Below are 18,640 nucleotides of genomic sequence, written 5' to 3' on the forward strand. Positions count from 1 at the left end.
GTGAGCTTCTGTTTGGGAGAGACAGGATGGAGAGGATCAGGAATGGCAACATCAGAGGGGCACAACATGTCAGATGTACAGATAAGGCCAGAGAAGGCCAGAGAAGGCAGACAAATAGAGACGGATGCTGAGTTTGGAAGTGCCGGAGGTCAATAGCCAAACCAAAGAGGGGATTTATAGATGTAGTGAACGAGGACATTAAGTTAGTTGGTGTGAGAGTAGCGGGGAGGAAACAGCTGAGAGGAGGAGAAGATCCATCTGGGGAAAAGTCCACAGAAAACATCAGAGAGGGAAACCCAATCACAAAGAAAGTTGAAAGAATGAATCTTCATTGAATTGATCAGCAAGAGTTTGAGCATTGGCATTAGGAACGACACCTGACAAGTGCCACTCCCCAACAGCCTGCCACAGTGTGCCAGTGTTTAATTACCTCAACTCTTGCCAAAAAAAACAAACAAACAAGACAAACCTTCCCTGCAGGACTTTCTCAACAACCTCTCATGAGGTCACCGTGTCATCCAACATCTAAGTTATCACAGATACATTTCCTAGAGATCCAACTGTGCTTTTGTCAAAGGGTTTTGGACCTCACCTCTTGCTTTTCATCAGTTTCACTGCTTTGTGTTTAATTAACACAAAGATTAATTCGCAAAAAAAAAAAATCTCTAATTGGTGGAAACTGACTGCTCGATAGGGGAGCAATCTCCTCCATAGAATTAATTTGAAGAGCAAGGCTGGCAGCACACGGCTGAATTATAGTCAGCCTGTTGTGCTGTGAGCTGCTAGTTTATCACTGCGACGTTGTCAGCAAACTGTAATTTTCTCCTGGGTTCACACACACACACACACACACCTCTTTTGTTCTGATGAAGTCTTTTGTTTCAGAGTGTTTCATCATTTAGCAACAACATGACTGCCATATTAACATAGAGCCAACATGCATGTGCATGCGTGCGTGCAGGCACACACACACACACACACACACACACACACACACACACACACACACACACACACACACACACACACACACACACACACACACACACATTCAATACCCCTGCTACATCCTTTCAGCAGGAACATAATTGGTCACAGTGATCTTTTCAAAATGACACCCAGTCAACAATCACCGGTCGCTGCACCCTCCCCCCCCCCCCCCCTCTCTCCGCTTTATTTTCTACCATGTTAAAATGACGGAGGGCAGATCTATACTCTCCCATCTATCATTGCAGGCCAGTGTGATAAAAACTGGCAACCAAGATTGATGAGCTCACGCTGGCCAGGAGCCAGTGACAATAACAACAAACAGGTTCCCTGTGTTTTTGCACTGCCAGCGAAGCAATTTAGAACAGGTCCTCTCACCTTGTTGTAAAATGTCAAAAGGTTCAACACATTCTGTGTCCGTTAAACATTTCCTGGTGTGTTACTGCTTGGAACACCTTTCTGTATAAATGTTGCTAAAGACGCGTGGTAGCAAAACATGAAGCCAACTGAGAGCACCTCTGTTTGACCTGCTTTTTCTTTGCAGCAGAAGTCAAACATATGAATTTGACTAAAACAATTCACATGATATTGTATATATAAATATTAGTAGTAGTAGTAGTAGTATTTCTTGGGTGTTTAACACTGTTTTTTTTAATATTTTGCATAAATTGTTTTGTTGATGTGCACAGAGGCTATTCTAAATAAAATTATTCATTCATTCATTCATTCATTCATTCATTAAAATTGGATAGCACTTGTCTGTACATGCAAGGTATCATCCAAGTACTGGGGACATGCATATATATATACTACCACGATCAGTACTAGTATTACTATTACTACCACCTATCACCCACCATTCCTACTAACGGCACCATGCTTTTCCCCAGTATGTATTTTTCTGAAGTGGTTTGGGCGCAGTTTTTTTTTTTATTGTTGTTGTTTTTTGCATCATTAAAGGAGGAGGTGAGGATTCACCCACGCCTCCCCATCTGATGAGCGTGCAGTACTGAGAGGTCACAGGTCAGTCTCACTCTGACCTTTACCCTGCAATAATTAACTGCTGGTCTGGAAAGGAGGCAGCCTAGCGGAAAACTGTAGGATGGAGCCGTGAGCAAATCAGATGAGCAGCATATGTTTGTGCTTTTACCTTAATTTCTGAAAAAGGACACCGGTGATTTATGACTGAATGGACGCCTCAGGGGGAAAAATACGTGAACACCTCTGGAAACGCCTTTCTGTGTCACAGAGAGACACCGAAACGTTGTCTATTTCACACAGAACCCACCATATCTGAAAGACTGACAGGACTGAAGAGACTATCCACTGATCCTCAAGCTTTGAAAAAGGCAAAGAAGAATCTCAGTGTTAAAATGACTGAACGACTCAACAGCCATGCAAGGTCAAAATTAAGGAGCGTAATTAGACTTAGGTGAAAAAACTGAGAGTCACAACATCAATTTCTTTGGTAGCAATATAAGAAAAATGTTAAATGTTAAAAATGTTGCTGTTTCCACACAATTGATCCACAATATACAAGTGATGAACTGTACTAATACAGGCAATCATATATGTGTGTGAATTTCAGTGACAGAAAGCAGAGTGAAATGCTTTGTGTGTTTTCTCTGGGTCACAGAGTGGGCAGTCAACACGCCCCAGTCCAGTAAGTGTTGCCGTTACATTTCACGGCCAGTTGGTCAGGGGATAAATACAATGACTGAGTCACTCTTTCAGCGGGAAGGAAAAGAAAACAAAGCGTGAGGATGACCAGAAGGGAGCAGCAGATAGATCGTTCAGGTTTCATAAAACGAATCCAAGAAAAAGAAGTCGGGGGTCGAGAGAAGATTCTTTGTTTCAGTCTGAAAGACATGATTGCTTTTCAGTCACAGATGAAAAACTTTTTTTTTTTCCACAGAGGCATCTCCACACAGGTAAGGCAATGGCAGACATGGCAGCGAGAGATGACAATAATGAAAGAAAGCTGATACCGAATGCCGATCAAGCAGCAGCAGGCCGAGCAACAGGAAAGCAGCTGTCTGTTCCTTCATTCCCTCCAGTTCACACGGGCAAATAATATATAATAGAAGAATAAACTTCTTTTCCAATCAAAGGCAATTTGTTCTCTTCAACTGTGAAGAAAAGAGCTTGTTTTTTTTGGCAAATCTTTTAAAGCACAATGCACCGCTACGTATAGTGTGACCTACAGTCAGTTTACCCGACAAACACCTTCTAAGCCTCATTTAACACGACGGTACTGCAGAAGATGCTAAATGTATTCCCGCAGAGAGAAACGGCTCCCGAACAAACACTGAGTCGTTTGAGTTGCAGATATTATTGTGCCAAACTGGCCTTCAAGCTGCTGACAGACCATTCCAGCTCAAACCCCAAAAGCGGTCTTGTCCGCATGTGCACTTTATCCCCCACTGTACAAAATATAAAGGGCATATTTCCTTTCAAGTGAGTTGCCATCAAGTGGTGGTGACATTGATGATGTTCCGCTTCGGTTATCAGCAACAGGCCTCAGTTGTCAATCATTAGGTTTCAACCATTTCATTCCAGCATCATTCTAGCACACAAGACAAAGTACCGTTGCACTGAACGACGGCGATGTACAGAGGCCAGCGGGGTCTAAATAATGCTGCAACCTTGAGCTCTTTATTGCTCCCGCACAGCAGTTCTTCAAATGTTTTATCAACCAGAGAACATTTGATCTGGTTTATTTACCACGTAATTTGGTTGGGTTGAGATACACGATTCCATCAAAGAACTGGCAGTGACGCCTGTTAGCAACTGACATTGAAAGGGACCTGGTTCGATAAGAGAAGCAGTGGTTGGCACTGTTGATCATGTGTTGCAGGTTCTCCCTGTGTCTCTGCTGATTCTCTCCAGGTGCTCAGGATTCCTCCCACAGATTAAAGACTTGCACGTGAGATGAATTGGCAGCTCTAAATTAGCCGGAGGTGCGTGTGTGAATGTGAATGGTTGGTTGTCTTTCTGGCAATGTGATAAACTGGCATCTTATCCTGGGTGAAAGATAAACTTTAATACTGAACACCTGATCCTCCAGCCTCTTCACAGCCCATAATTCCAACCTTCACTTGTCCTGATTGTAGTCTGAATTGTCTTTAAAACTATTTTTTTTCATCAGTTTCATTTTAAAACCTTGATGATTTTTTGTTCTGTGTTTAGTTCAGTGGGCAGCTCATTCCATTTTCTTTTTTCAACTCCCTTAATGGGAAAAGAAAGTCTGGCCAAAGGGGGCATTCTTCTCTGGAATACATTATAGTTCCCCGTCATGACAATTCTACCAGCCGGTCCAACAGCCTGAAACAGAGAGTCTGGGGAGCCAGAAGACTCAAGTATGTATGAATATGATATCAAATAAGATAACTGAACTGGAGATCTGAGTTGACCATAGAGAAGGGAAGTAGCTTTTACACCTGTTGTGTGTGCAAACTAACTGCAATATGTGTGTATAAAAACTTGTGTTTATTAGTATTTATTTGTTGTATTTTTGTATTATTATTATTATTATTACATTGTTATATGTTCTTGTTATCATTATAGGAAGGAACAGCAAGTGCAAAATGTCATAGTGGCTTTTACATGTGCAGCAAGCTGCCATTTGTCTGCTCTTGCACTCGGCCCCGCTGCCAAGTCAAAGTGTCAGCGCTGTGTTCTGCTGCCCACTAGCCAAGACTGAGTGTTCCCAATGCTGGTTTGTTTTTGGTTTTTTTTGCCACTGGACCAGAGATGTTGTCAGGGCAGTGTGTAGGCTGGCGGTTTACATAACTGTGAGTCTTCTGCTCAATGTGAGATCCATCAGGTGTCTGTGAATAGTATATGTAGAAAGGGGACAGAGAAACTAACGCTTGTACGGAGCCTGTATCTGAAGTTGATTTATCATGAGCATTGATCTTTTACTACCTGCACTGCTTTTCTGCCTTTTAAATTATTCCTCTTGATGCAGAAGTGAGTGTTGTCGTGCATGTTCTTCAGTTAGGCGATGTTGGTTTAGGAAATTGACAAAAGCATCCTATTATCATATTATCATCATCCCATTTATAGCTACATATTTTTTTATTGTGATTCATTTATTTTGGGCTGTTGCTGTGCTCATCCGATTGTCTCCACAAATCATTCACTTGCAAAGGCTTTGTAAAAATCCATGGCAGTTTGTTTTGTTTGTTTTGTTTCTTTACTGAGCTACTAGTTTAGTCAGGCTATGAGTCTATAATTTAAAATACTGTGCTTGTGAGAATAATTAGACACTGTATTCCATTCTTCAAAGCAGAATGTACAAGTCTGTCATAACCCCGGCCAAATACATTTTTCTTGTGGAAACTTGAAATCTTGCTATTGGAGACGAGCTAGCCAATTCAGAGTTGACCTTCTCCTATTCTTGATTAATGCATTTGTGGCTGCCAAAGAGGATCAATTGTGATGACTGAATGAATAAATAAATTAGATGTGTGGTGCAGCAGAGTCCTTTGTTCTCTCTGGAAAAAGAAATCAAAACTATGGCCGATAGTGGAAATGATTCTTTTGTTCCACTGGATGTCCTCTTGACCTCCACAGTAACTCACACATTGCCCCTCCCCACTTCTCATCCATCTCATTTCCATCCTCTCATGCTATGGAGATGAGGTTTATAATGACTCTCTAGGATAATGAGAGTGTATCATTTCTTTTTTTATTTCTTACTCAAAATCCATCTGCTGCAGAAATGAACAATCAGAGGGACATTTTTGCAAGAAGATTTAGAGTTGCAGAATAACTGAGGACACTCAGTACCATTGCTCCATGTGGAACTGTGTTAGAATGTCTTAGAATCCACTTGAATTACATCTTGACTCTCCATCTTCGTCATAAAGCATTTGTCTGATCAAGTTCTGTGAACTCATAATCTCGTATTTCTACAAATAAATTTTGCACCCTAAAACTAGAAGAGACTACAACTGACCCCATTGAGTTTTTAATAGATAATCTACCATACATCACTAATAATCCCATGGACTGCCTCCATTTGCCAATCTTAAACTAAACTCTTGCCAAAGTCAGTAACAGAGAGAAAAAGCAAAACAAGCTTTTTTTGTCATTATTATTTATTTGTCATTCTTTTATTGTGAAAATGCTATCCAGCATCATCCAGGCTTTCTTAGCCGCAGCATTGGGGTCACAGCACCTTTTCTGTCACATACCACCAACGTGATATCCATTAGATACAATTCTTTAGATGTTTTATGATTTTTTTTTGTTCTTTCATTAAAGAAAAAGTCCTGTGTCCTGACCTGTGGCTTATCCGGTGAGCAACGCGACGGCAAAGTGACAGATTATAGAAGGGCCTTTGACAGACTGACAGGTGTGAGTTGTGTCGTGCGGTGCGGATGCCCACACACACGCACAATCACACGCACGCAGGCTAAGAATAAACCCACCAACACCTCGACACAATGCTGACAAATGACCATTAATATTCAGCAGCCTTGAGCTGCTTTAAAGCGACCTGTCAATCAAGCTGGCAGCCTGACCAGTCCTACAGCACATGAGTAATGGTGGCTCACCAGAAGTCACCCGTGTTAGAAAACAGAAAATGCACCAACCTGAGCGCTCATTCTCCACTGGCCTTCATGGAAAACAAGCCAAATTAATAGTTCAGAGATTTATAACATAGACAAAAAAAAGAGGGCCTGCAGTTAGGGTTGCAGAGCAGCCGATGATGCGTGTTTGCACTACATATAAATAGAACCCTGCACATACTCTGTTGGTTTGGCATTTGTTTCTTTATGATCATTTGATGCATCACGACGTGAGAAAGAAAAACAAGAAAATGTGTCTCCAGACTGTTTGTGAACTCCCCAGAAATGAGAGAAGTAAATTATTTTGCTCAAACACACAGTTTATAGACTGAACAGCCACAGCATGCAAATAGATAGACATGCGACTGATCAGAGGAGAGAAGCATGCGATGCAGGTGGTGCAGCAACCAGGCTACATGGCTGAGATGGGTCAGAAACCTTGAATGGAACGGTTACCACACCAGAGCCATATAAATGGAAAATTTGTGAAGGGAGCAATTGGCCTGGATGTTCCCGAGTACATACAAAGGCACTGATACCTCACTGAAAAAATAAATCAATCCGTTTTTGTCTTATTATGAAAAATTGACTCAACCACTTTCTAATAACTTGCGTTTCTAACCTGCCAAGGAAGACCATTCGTCACATGATCTTTTTGCTCCCCTTTACAGATAATATACTGGAAGTCTAAGCACGCTGTTCTGGAAAATAGGCCCTTTGAGATGTCATTGAGTGCAAATGGGTCTTATCTGACACAACAACACTCCCAGCCAGTTGTTCCTGATCTCCAGACCTCTTTATTTATGACGAACGCTAAACATGTGGATGGTCCACCTAAGGATCAGTACAAGATGAAAACCAAGCGTTTTACTAGGAGGCTTTAAACAGAGGGCTAAATACGCGTTTTTTTTTCTGGAAATCTATAGTTTTCTGGGAGAGAAACAATCGTGCGAGGTTGCCCTACTGACGTGAAATTAAAACACGAGAATGTATAAACTACAGGACCTCTAAAGTCTACACAGCAGCATCTCTGGAACTGTGAGTTCAACCACGTGTGTCCTAGATGACGGAAGACGAATAAAGAAAGAGTTGCTTGAGGCAAGATTGCATTAGGAGTCAATGGAAAAACAGGGTACCAGATTCACTTTGGGTGCTTATAGTATGTTAGAATAAAGACGCAGCCGCTACCAGTGTGTATGCTGGTGCCTGACTTGTTGTATAACTAGGTACTACTATCGCATTGAAAAGTGTCCCTCCCCCATCCCCATCTGATTATTTTTCACCCCAACGTAATTTCATTCACAGTGGCAAGGAAAGAGTAAACACTTTAAAACATGATGGAACTAAATGTGTATATGTTGTGAATATATCACTTTCAAACTTTCAAACAAGCCTGCTTTACAATTTAAAGTTTAAAAAAAATAAACTGCCCCCGTGACTACTTCCGAAAACGCAACTAAATATCATTATATCAAAGAAATTAACTAATCAAAAAAATTACAGACCCCTTTCGGGGTTGCATAGGACTTTATAAAGAGATGGATGGAAATGTCTTCAAAGTTTGAAGTATCTAAAAACTGAAGCAGGCAATTTGAAAAAAAAATAGATTATCCAAAAATTGCTCTGAGAAATTGAAAATATATATATCCCTTTAAAAGGAATACCAAGACAAATATAATGGCCGGAGGGTGTTTTGTTTGGTCTAGAAATTCTACACTGGCCACTTCCATGAATGATTAGTGTGGAAAAAACAGTCAATAACCAAACAGATTTAGCCACACAAACAACTGTCAGCACTTGGCTCTCGGCTCCCTTCCATTTTTTTTCTCTCTCCTGGCTTCCGCTCCACTATCAGGGGCTTCACTGCCAGCTAAGTCTCCAAAAAGCTTTTAGAGCAAACACACACACACCAACACACACACACACACATGCTCATAAATAACCCACACACATCTCGACGGGGCTATGTCTAATTACTGTTGACTTAATGAGAGTTAATTACGGTGTTCTCAGGCGCTCTGAGTGTTGAGGAGGAGAATGTGAGGATAGCTCAGGTGCTGAGGTGAAGCTACAGGGGATAAAACAGAGTGGTGTGGTGGGAGATGGAGGCACCCGTCACAGCTGTGCTCTCAAGAAGGGGGCTCAAAGTGAAAAGTTTGGTGGGGAAATAGGAGGTAATTTCCCCTATTGGCCCGTAGGATCAGAAGAGCAGCGTAGCATGAACACACACTGTGCTACTCCTGTCAAGGAAAATGGCACACAGCGCAAAAGAACAGTTAATGAAGGAGGAATTTCACAGAGAAGAACTTCAGCAAATCAATGAGTCACTGCTCTCTGCCTCAGAAGAATAACATTCCGACTCAGATGGGTGACAGATGTGCTCTTTTTGTTCTCCCGACTGGAACTTCTTGCAAAAGACTCTTTTTCCACGTGATCTCCTTCCAAAGGGTTCATATCACCAAAATTGAAATAATTTCCCGAGTAACTTTTTGACATATACGATTTATTCATGAAACTGACCCCCTCTGACAGCAATATAATAACATTACATTATTGTGTCCATGATCATCTATTGTTTTGATCTTTTGTGTGGAACGCTGAAGAAATATTAAGTAGTCTGGTGATTTAGGCCATTATTGCATGATTAATTATCCAAGAAACTCTACAGATATTGTCAAAACAGCATATTTACCCCTCTGTTTAGAGGCTCCCACCAAAAATGCTACAGTAGCATTAGCTTCTGCCCTAATATGCATTGTTGTACCATCCACATGACGGACAGGGAGAAAAACAAAGTGGCCACAATGCAGTCTCAAAGGCTGGGGGGGGGGACTAGGGGGCAATTTTTGAGCTATCGGTGCCCTGTGTGACATCACAAGGGGCCCTTTTTCAGAACTACACATCTCAGCACACTTTTTCCTGAAAAGTGGAGAGAGCAAAAGTGGTTTAGGGCAGGAGGAAAAAAAAGCCTTTAATGCGGTTCTTGGCTCCTCTTTTCATTAGGAAACCTGCTCCAGTTCCAGGAAAACTGTCGACACAGCAGCATCAACGCTAATGTCGTTGGTGGCTGCCGCTGTTTACAAGCTTGCGGGAGACAAATTTTTCTGGACTCTTATTAATCCTAGCATGCGGAGTCTTGTTGTAACCAGGTAAAAAATAAGCACATCTGAGGTTTTTAATGACGTAACGGCAAGATTTGAAGACTTTAAATATCAGACATCGGCTCAAAGGATGTTTAAAAACATTAACCGAGTTATCAGGTTAAATCCTTGTAAGTTATTAATGTTTTAATCTAATTAGCAAACAAATGACCACAGATGCCACTTTTGGCTGGGTTGGACGTTCTTCATGCAATTCAGTTGCACCTCATCACAAGTGATGCAAGTGCATTTCATTTGCTAAGAATGCATGAAAGCTTATTGTTGAAGAAACATTTATATGCCCAAACACAGAGGTCCAGCTTAAATCCAAGTCACCACACATGAAACTTTAGAATAGAAGACATATGCACGCAAGTTAATATCCGCTCTTTGTCTCGGTGGCTGAGTCGGCAGCAGGATCAAACTCTGCATCGGGCAACAAGACTTATAGCTAATCCGGATTTGCCACCCCCTTTAAATTCGTTCCACTTGCAAGCCTTTCTATCTTGTTTCTTTACTTCATGTCCCTTTCATTCTTAAAGCCTTGTCATCCACCTCTATTGCCTTCCTTTACTGAGCCTGCCCAGCATCTCTTCTATTTGCGAGTCCATCTGTCCATATCGCCTTTCACCCTGCATTCCTTTTTCAACATTGTCCCTTAATGACCCCCATTCCATTATTTACCTTGCTGCTGTGGCCATGTCACATGACTCCTTGTGTATCCAAGCAGCCTGTTCAAAGGTGTGCAGAGCCCGGACCCCTTTCGTCTCACCTCTGTGCCAAGCACGTCAATAAAGAATCGGCGCCTTTGGCAGGCCGACCTTACGGCATCTTTGACTTTTCCTTTTTTGAATCCTCAGGAGGACACATTAACACTCGCCTGTCCTCCACTCCAGTTTCACGAGCGGCTCCCAGGGGAAATCACTCACACTGTTTTTAAACCGAGCCATCCCACCCAGGCTCAGTGTGATTTTACAACATTGTGATCCAAATGAGCTGTGCTCATGCTGGCAACACTTCTTTTTTTCTTGAAACATGTGATGAGCAATTGGGATTTTTATGAAGAAAAATAACACATGTATAAATGTCTGTGTAATTAGACTGATTGTTTGCTTTCCCTGCATTTGTAATCACAACCCTCCCTGCCTAATCCTGAGGGTTGTTTTTTTTTTTGTGGTTATTTTTAGTGGTCAATTTTCCAGCAGCTTTAAAAATACACATTTGTGCACATTAGAGCATCATTTCAGCGCTTTAATGCTGTGCACCTGCTGGTTATACAACACATATTGCCATTGCTATTTGCTGTTGTTTTTTGGCGCTGTTGTTGCCAACTTGTTTTGGGGGAACCAATTATTTTTTTACACCTCTAAATACTCATCAGAAAGATTAATCCCGTTGATGATTGTGATGCCTGCGAGACTGCTAAGATGATGAGATATGAGAGGACAGAGATCTGGAACGGCAGAGTCAATGCGTCACGTTACACAGCTATTGCAATAGAGTAATTTAAGCGAACAGCATGAAGTTAAAAAAAAAATTGCGAACTTGTTTAATTGCTTGCAAGGCTTATTCAGTAAACCATGCAATAATCATCTCATAATTGCAACAAGCTGGTGCTGTGGGTTTTGAAGGAGCTTTAGAGAAACCAAACATTTTTTTTTTATTTATTTATTTTTTCAACATGTAATGCCCCGATCAACCATTAAATCCTCGCCTAGACATAATAGTATTATCCAAACAGTCGGCTGTAAATCCTGTTAGGGGATGTTTTGGTCTTTCATTAAGTCCTGCTGGGCTTTAAAACTTCTGCTTGAGGCTGAACTTTATTATCGCTCACTGTTTGAAGTACGCAGCCGATTCTGCGTTTTGTTAACGTAAAATACTGATTTTATTTTAGAGACATGAGTGGACACGTCTTGATGAATAATCACAACCTATGAGTGGGTTTTCTCAATGCTGCATTTCTTCGAGACGGCATTCTGCAGGGAGAGAGCAGAAAAGCATTTTCTCCTGATCAAAAGCTGAACTGTAAATCACTTTCACTACCTGTTTATCATGGGCTACTATTGCTTTCCCCGTCTTTATCACTGAGGACACCTGAGTCTTATCGTTTGCCTTTGCCTTCCAGAAGGCAGAACAAGTTTAGGAGCAGAGCGGGAGAGAAAGTGTAAGGAAAGATGGCGGCGGCGAGCTCGTGAAAGTGCGGATGGTCGTCTTTGAGCGGGTGAATGGCCGTGAAGTGAAAGGAGTCCAGCGGGGTGAAAATGCACAGCAACAGAAGATGGATGAGGTGCCTTGGGGCATCTCAACATCTTCTTCAGCGTGTGCGTCCATGCACCTAATTGATTTCCTGCGTACTTGTGTGCATGAACAGAGGCCTTGCGTGTGTCGCGAGGCCCTGCCAATCCTCTCTGGGGTCTGTGTGATGAACAGAGGACAGTTCAAGTGTGCATGAGTGGAAATGCCATCACCTTAGTTTTTATCTGAGGAAACAGCAGATTTTAGAACTCCCTGTGTGAATCACTACAGTCAACAGATTTGTTTTTCAGAGGAGTAAAATCCACATATAAGAATAAGATGAAAATAATATTAAAATGTGATACTATTGCCGTCTGTCGGAGCAAAAAAATGCAATCTGAATGGATACAGTTCAAAAGAATTGCTCATTAATAATTGTTGTTGGGGCAGATTGCAAGACCAAAGACACGTTCTGACATTACGCGCAAAGGGTACATTTACTCGGCTTGATGTTGACAGTTTTGGATGCGAGGCAATGTCATGTACATGTCAAACCACAAGGGGTCGGGGAACGTGCAAGTGTCAAAAACGTGCATCTTGCATCAACTTGTATTATTAAGGCCAGCAGGGACGGTTAACAAAAAATAATGCAACAGTGCTGCTTTATCATTGCACTAATAACTATCTGCTGCTGTTAAAATTACCTCCTCCAACATTTTTTGTATGTTTTAGTATGTTTCTCTCTCTTTTTAACTTATGTTTATATTTTTTTTGCACTCTTTTCAATTATTCTGTATGTCTGGTACATATGGCTGAAATTGACAAAAGTGGCTTGACTTGACTTGACTTAAAAATGGCTGAAAAATGACTAATAATGACTGGCTGTCAAAATGCAAGGGCGTACAAAAGTACTGCAAACTGCAAACTGGTTAAATGTTAGATTTAAATCAAACAAAAAACATTAAATAGGCCTTAAAGTCCATTTCGTCCAATAATAAAAAAAAATAAATAAATCAGTGAGTAAAGTTCTAGGCGTGGCTACGGTTTTACATCCAAGTGCAGTTGGCTTACCAGCTGGTGTTGGGGCTCATGCTGCCCTCATATGCATCCATTCAATTGATAAAAGTGGGGGGCGTTATATGTGTAACTGACAACTCTTAAAAACAACATGACATAAAATTGTGTAAAACTGCAGAGAATGTCAACAATTGAATGTTGTACAATTGGCTTCATCTTCTTGTGCACTCGCACTTTGAAACCCATTCCACTGAATAGCGCCATCTGCTGTGTTGGCGTGTGTACTACGGATGCGAGATTGTCCTAGCAGGGAATCAAACCCTGCCAAGTGTGAAAAGAGCCATTAGAAGATACTAACTAAATCACACAGGTGTGTTCATGCGTCTGATTTCCCCATGGTCATGTACAAGCTGGACATAGAGCAGTTTATTCAGTTTTTGGATTCCACCTTCAGGGTGGTACAGGAACCTCATAACAATCCAATACATAAATGTAAAAAGGAAAGAATGAAGATGGCAGATTGTCATACTATGACCGCTGCTACCCAATGCAAACCGTTCAAACTGGCTTACAGTGAATTCAACAGAGGAAGTGCAGCACAGACAGCAATATTTTGTTGACATCATTTCACAAATGCACAACTGCAGATAGAGGTCTGAAAGAATGTTTTCTTGTGTGCGACGCAGCTGTCGCCGCAAAGCACAGGAAGAAAATAAATAAATAAATAAATAAATCAGTTGCACGGCATGCAGAGCTTGTGTGATGCCTGGAAATAGCTCCAAGTGAAAAGCAAACTATTTTAGGTGGCACATCAAATGTGCTTGTCAAAACTCCTCTCCACGACATTCGGATCCAACCGCTTCCTCATGCTTTTGTTTTTTTTCCCCTCCGCGTCCCACATCCTGGAGCTCCAATGGCATCAGCGATGCTGTGTTACGGAAGGACTGTAACTCATCATTCTCAAAGTCACTGACGCAATTTTTCACTCCCACAATTTAAAATTAATGTTGGCGTGACCCCTCAGTGTGTGATGCCATTATGATAAGGGAAAGACAATAATCCAGCTAGAAAATGTCTTGTTACGTGAGTGAGGAGGAGGTAATAGCATTAAGACGCTTCATTTCCTTCCAATTTCGCCAACATGGACCTTTCATCCTTGTAATCAGTGTTCGCCACTCTACACACTGCCGGCAAGGGTTATTTCCTGCTTATTGCTTCTTTCCAGGTATTTTCATTACAGGATCACATGAAGGGCATTGCGTGGTTCAAAGGTATTGAAAAATAATTTACTTGGAGGGTAACAGAAAGAGGTTCAACTAAACACAACAACCCTTGTGTTTTGTCGTTCATGACAACCTGGGCTTTTGCCAACAGAAGGATGTACTGTGCAGTTACGCAGAGATAAACTGTTACATATATATTGTTATGAATCTGAATAACAAAGCAGTGCCTGACAGCATGATCTCATGCGCAGCTGATACAACCATCTATGCAATGTTTCAGTCAAGATCAAAAGCCCTATATTTTGGACAATTGACTTAACCAGTGTTTTCTAACATCTTTCTTGCCTTTTAATAACCTCACCTGTCAGTAGAACGGTCTCTCCTCTACTTATTTGGTTTGCTTTACATTTTATAAAGTCAGCATTAAAATACCAAGCGATGAAAATCAGCCCTTTGTGATGTCACAAAGGTCACTGATACCTCATGATACCTCTCCCACTTAGCAACAACACCTCCCTCAGGGTGTTTGTTCCTTCTCGGAGACCAGCTTGTTTTTAATGAAAGCAAAGCAGGACGCAAAAAACCTGCAGTGTTTTTGCAGAGGGCAGTAAACAGACAAAATGCTGCTTAATGGAGAAGCTGCTGGGTAATTAAACCAGGGAAACTGCTCCACTGGAATAAAGGACAAAAAAAGTCTAAAAATAGCTATAATATGGGGTCCCTAGACAACCTTTGTCCTAACCTGTTTGAAAATATTGTTTCTCTCACGCTAATAAAAACAATACTACTTCCCCATCATAATGTATCTTGCGCATGTGCTTCCTAAGGGACTAGAGCAAGCTGATATTGATCTTGAAAGCCATGTAGTGCCTGTTTATAACTTGTCCATATATTTGGGAAGTGAATGGTCACCCAAGAAGCTGAAACCCCCTTTTTTCCTGAGGTGGCAGTTCCTCATATTCTGTCTCTGGGTGTCAAAAGGTCAAATGATTGGATTAGATTATGTCCTGCTTTAAGTACTGAGCCATGGCACCAGTATTTCAAGTAAATATAAAGTTGCTGTGCAGCCTTGTATTAAAATGAACTACATCCCTTCCATGGAACTGACAATTCACTCAAAGAGATAACTCTTTCTCTGTGCAAAAAAAGAGAAAAAAAAAGTGAAATACATGAATGGATAAAGGGTTAGTCTGGCATTTCAGATTAAGAGGAACTAGGATGACACAGTTTTGGATCATTTGGGGTTCGAAAAAATGTAGGAGAGAAAATCTCTTTTGGCTCCAGTGTACCGCTGTGAAGAGATACGTTCTGTGGTGAACAGAGAGTTAATGTTTTTGGATCAGTCCCGCTGCCCCTGTTTGCCTTAGCATTTTATTTGAATGCATTAACAATGAGCTTCTGGCTAACTGTCAGCCTTAAATCCATAATTAATTCTGCTGTTTGGTGTCTTCATCGATTGTTCTGCTTTGAAAAGTGGATAATGAAGGAAATCTTGCAAAAGCTGTTTCAAAGGTCTCATAGTTTTAAAGATTTTCAGCTCTTTATTTTTCATCCTGGAGTCCCGTGGAACAGCCTTACTCGACTAATCAACTCTATATACCTCCATAAAACGGTATAATTAGCCCACTGTTTGCGTGTTCTGATTGGACATTTTGTTGACCTTTCCACAGAAAACAGAGCAAAAAGGTTTTGCCCCAAACCTGGGACGGGTATGACTTTAGAATCAGTACGCTAGGCAACATCACAAGAGGTGAGTTCCTGAAGTGTGTGTTTGAACACTTTTTCTAGAGGAAGCAAACGAAGTAAAAGAATCTCTATTCCGTTACCTGAACTCTGTTAACGTCACGTTTGAAGGGGAGCACTATCAGTGGCGGGCCTGCCTCCAACACAGAACAAAACCTTTTTGTTTAGTTTTATTTATCCAAAGCCAGATAAAACAAAACTAAACCACTGACATATTTTAGCAGAGTTCTGTGACGGATGCAGGTCCGACCCTCATAGTGGTCCCCTGGGAAACGCGACATGGTAATGACCTCTGGTAGCAGACAGTGATTCTCTGGATTTAGGGTATATCCAGCATCATTTAAGATAACTTTTCATTTGGAATGTATTTCATTGCATTTTCTTTCTGAATTGCACACACTCATGGTCGGTCCGGCTTTGTGAACAAATGGTTAGAAGTGGCTCAATATCAACAGACGGTGAGGGCGTGTGATGTGATGTGACGCTCCGCCGAAGAAGAAATAAAACCAGTAAAGCCTCATATACCATTTGTTTGACATTAGATGTGACAATGGTGAAAATCACACATTACAAAATAAAACTGTTGAGTTTGAGTCAGCACTTGTTGAAATGTCATACTTAGACATGAGCGCTTTTTGAACATGAGCTCTGCTAGCAAACAATCACAGCTGATTTGCTTTTTTTTTTTGACAAAGTTTGAAATGCAATAATAACTGCTTTGGATCGTACACTTAAAAGCACTGAAAAGCTATTTCCAATAGCTGCACTGCGCTGTGACAGGGAGCCGTTTCCTCAGCAACACCAAGCTCTTCAGCACGTTTAGTGCAAGAGGTGACGTTCTGCTTTTCAAGAGAAGAAATGTCTTCCTCCCCTGCGACAATCTGAGTGGTGCACAGATAAACATTTTACCTCTGACACGTTCCAGGGGAGCTGTGCTGTGGCCGATTGAATTGGAACACAATTACAGTTCACCGCACACGAGTGCGGTGAACTGTGAGCTGCGCGTGCGTGTGTTTAGCAAAGCGAGGCCAAACCCAAATGTGAAATGGATGACTGGCTGCTTAAAATCCAATGTCTAAAATGTAATTTGTGGGATTTGTAGGTCTGTTTGCTCTGTGTCTGCAACAAAGGTGCCTGAACCTTCCACGACCTCAGTCCACCTGAAAGCTTGACGGGTTAGGAAAAAAAACAAAAAAAAAAACATAGAGCCATCTGGCAGCCAAACAAGCAGAATCAGGTGCGAGCTCCTTCTACAGCATTGGTGGCTTTGCATCATCGTCACGGTTACTGGTCCATAACAACGGTCTCCTGGGAGCCTGACAAGTACTTGTGGCGTCATGTGACGCAAGTGGAAAAAGGTGAAGGAAAAAAAAAAAACAAGACAACCAACGCATCTGCTTTAAGAGGTATTTTTGTCGACAGTCACCAGACCTTTTATTGCCTCTGGGCCACTTTACCTTCAAATCTGGGTCACATTACGTAAGCAGAGCGGCACAGTATGGGAACATGGGGCTAACGTAAATAAAAACTTGCAGCATAAAGAATTAGGAGGGGAAGATTTGTGTTATGTAAGCGCAGAGATGCGATTTCTGATTCTGTTCTGCTCTGCTGTCGTCCCGTGGCACCTTATTAGCAAGAGTGCGTTTCCTCTTCTTGCTTATTCATGAATACTGAGGTGCATCTGGATATGGCTCTTATTTTTCAACCTCAGCAAACATCAAAGGAGGGGAGCAGACAAGACAATCGGAATAGTTTGGATGAGGATGGTGATGCTGACGACGCATTCTCCGTGTTTGATTTATCATTGGTTTGTTTTGTTGTTGTTGTTTTTACAAAATAGCAGAATTTGATCAAAGAAATATGTTCCATAAATCCCTAGAGGACAAATTCAGAATGAGGCAACAAATGGCTGGGTTCCTTTAAACTAGCACGTTAGAACATTCCCTAAAGCACATTAATTTTTCCTACACTTCCATCTGGGAAACAGACGTTACCCAACAGGCTTAATGGAGCAGTGAGTATCAAATCGTAACATATTGGCTACAGTGGTGGAAGCTGTGCCCTTGAAACGGAGACAAAACTTTACAATTAAATAAAAGTGTCCCACAAAAATGCAAGCACCTCGTCCACTGGTCAGTCCTTCAGATGAAGCACCTAACTGCTGGATACCTTATTCAATAAACGTACAAGTGGCAGGTGAAGCAGAGTCTGGTAGGCAACACCTGTACTTGTGTAATCACATTAGGCAAATTTTTATCTCACACAGTCGCTTCCTCTGTCTAGAACCTTTAACTTCCAAATTGGATCAGGGACTGAGGCAGCCTGGATGAGGCTGCCGTGGATTGATTGCTGGCTTCGAGATGGAAGAGGCTGCACCTCTTCTGGTGCAAACGCCGCATAAGAAATTAACTCACTTTGCAACTTCAGAGGAAAGTTAAAAAAAAGAAAAAAGACTGCAAGGTTGCTTGAGCCTTGTGAACCACAAACAAGGCCTGACCTCAACAAAGTCAAGGCCTTTAGACCACTCACAGAAAAATGTTGTAAAAAATAAAAATAAAAATAAAAAAGCCAAGAAGGGCAAAATGTTTTGTTCAACAACAAATAAAGTATGTGCAGCACAATAAAATTCCGACCACTGAAAAAACCTACTGTGTGATACGGACCGCTTCATGTGAATTGTGGCAGGATGGATTTAAATTGGGATGCAAGGTTC

At 41.4% G+C, this 18,640-nt stretch overlaps 1 protein-coding gene across 1 annotated transcript in view; it reads right to left on the minus strand.

The window, feature by feature from the left end:
- Positions 1-18,640, minus strand: part of rab26 (RAB26, member RAS oncogene family) — a 70,646-nt gene that overhangs the window by 41,403 nt on the left and 10,603 nt on the right. The window lies entirely within an intron of this gene.

The sequence above is a fragment of the Nelusetta ayraudi genome, unplaced genomic scaffold (assembly GCF_046127955.1).
Source record: "Nelusetta ayraudi isolate G7.1 ecotype Tasmania unplaced genomic scaffold, CSIRO-AGI_Nayr_v1 ptg000042l, whole genome shotgun sequence".
Taxonomy (NCBI): Eukaryota; Metazoa; Chordata; class Actinopteri; order Tetraodontiformes; family Monacanthidae; genus Nelusetta; species Nelusetta ayraudi.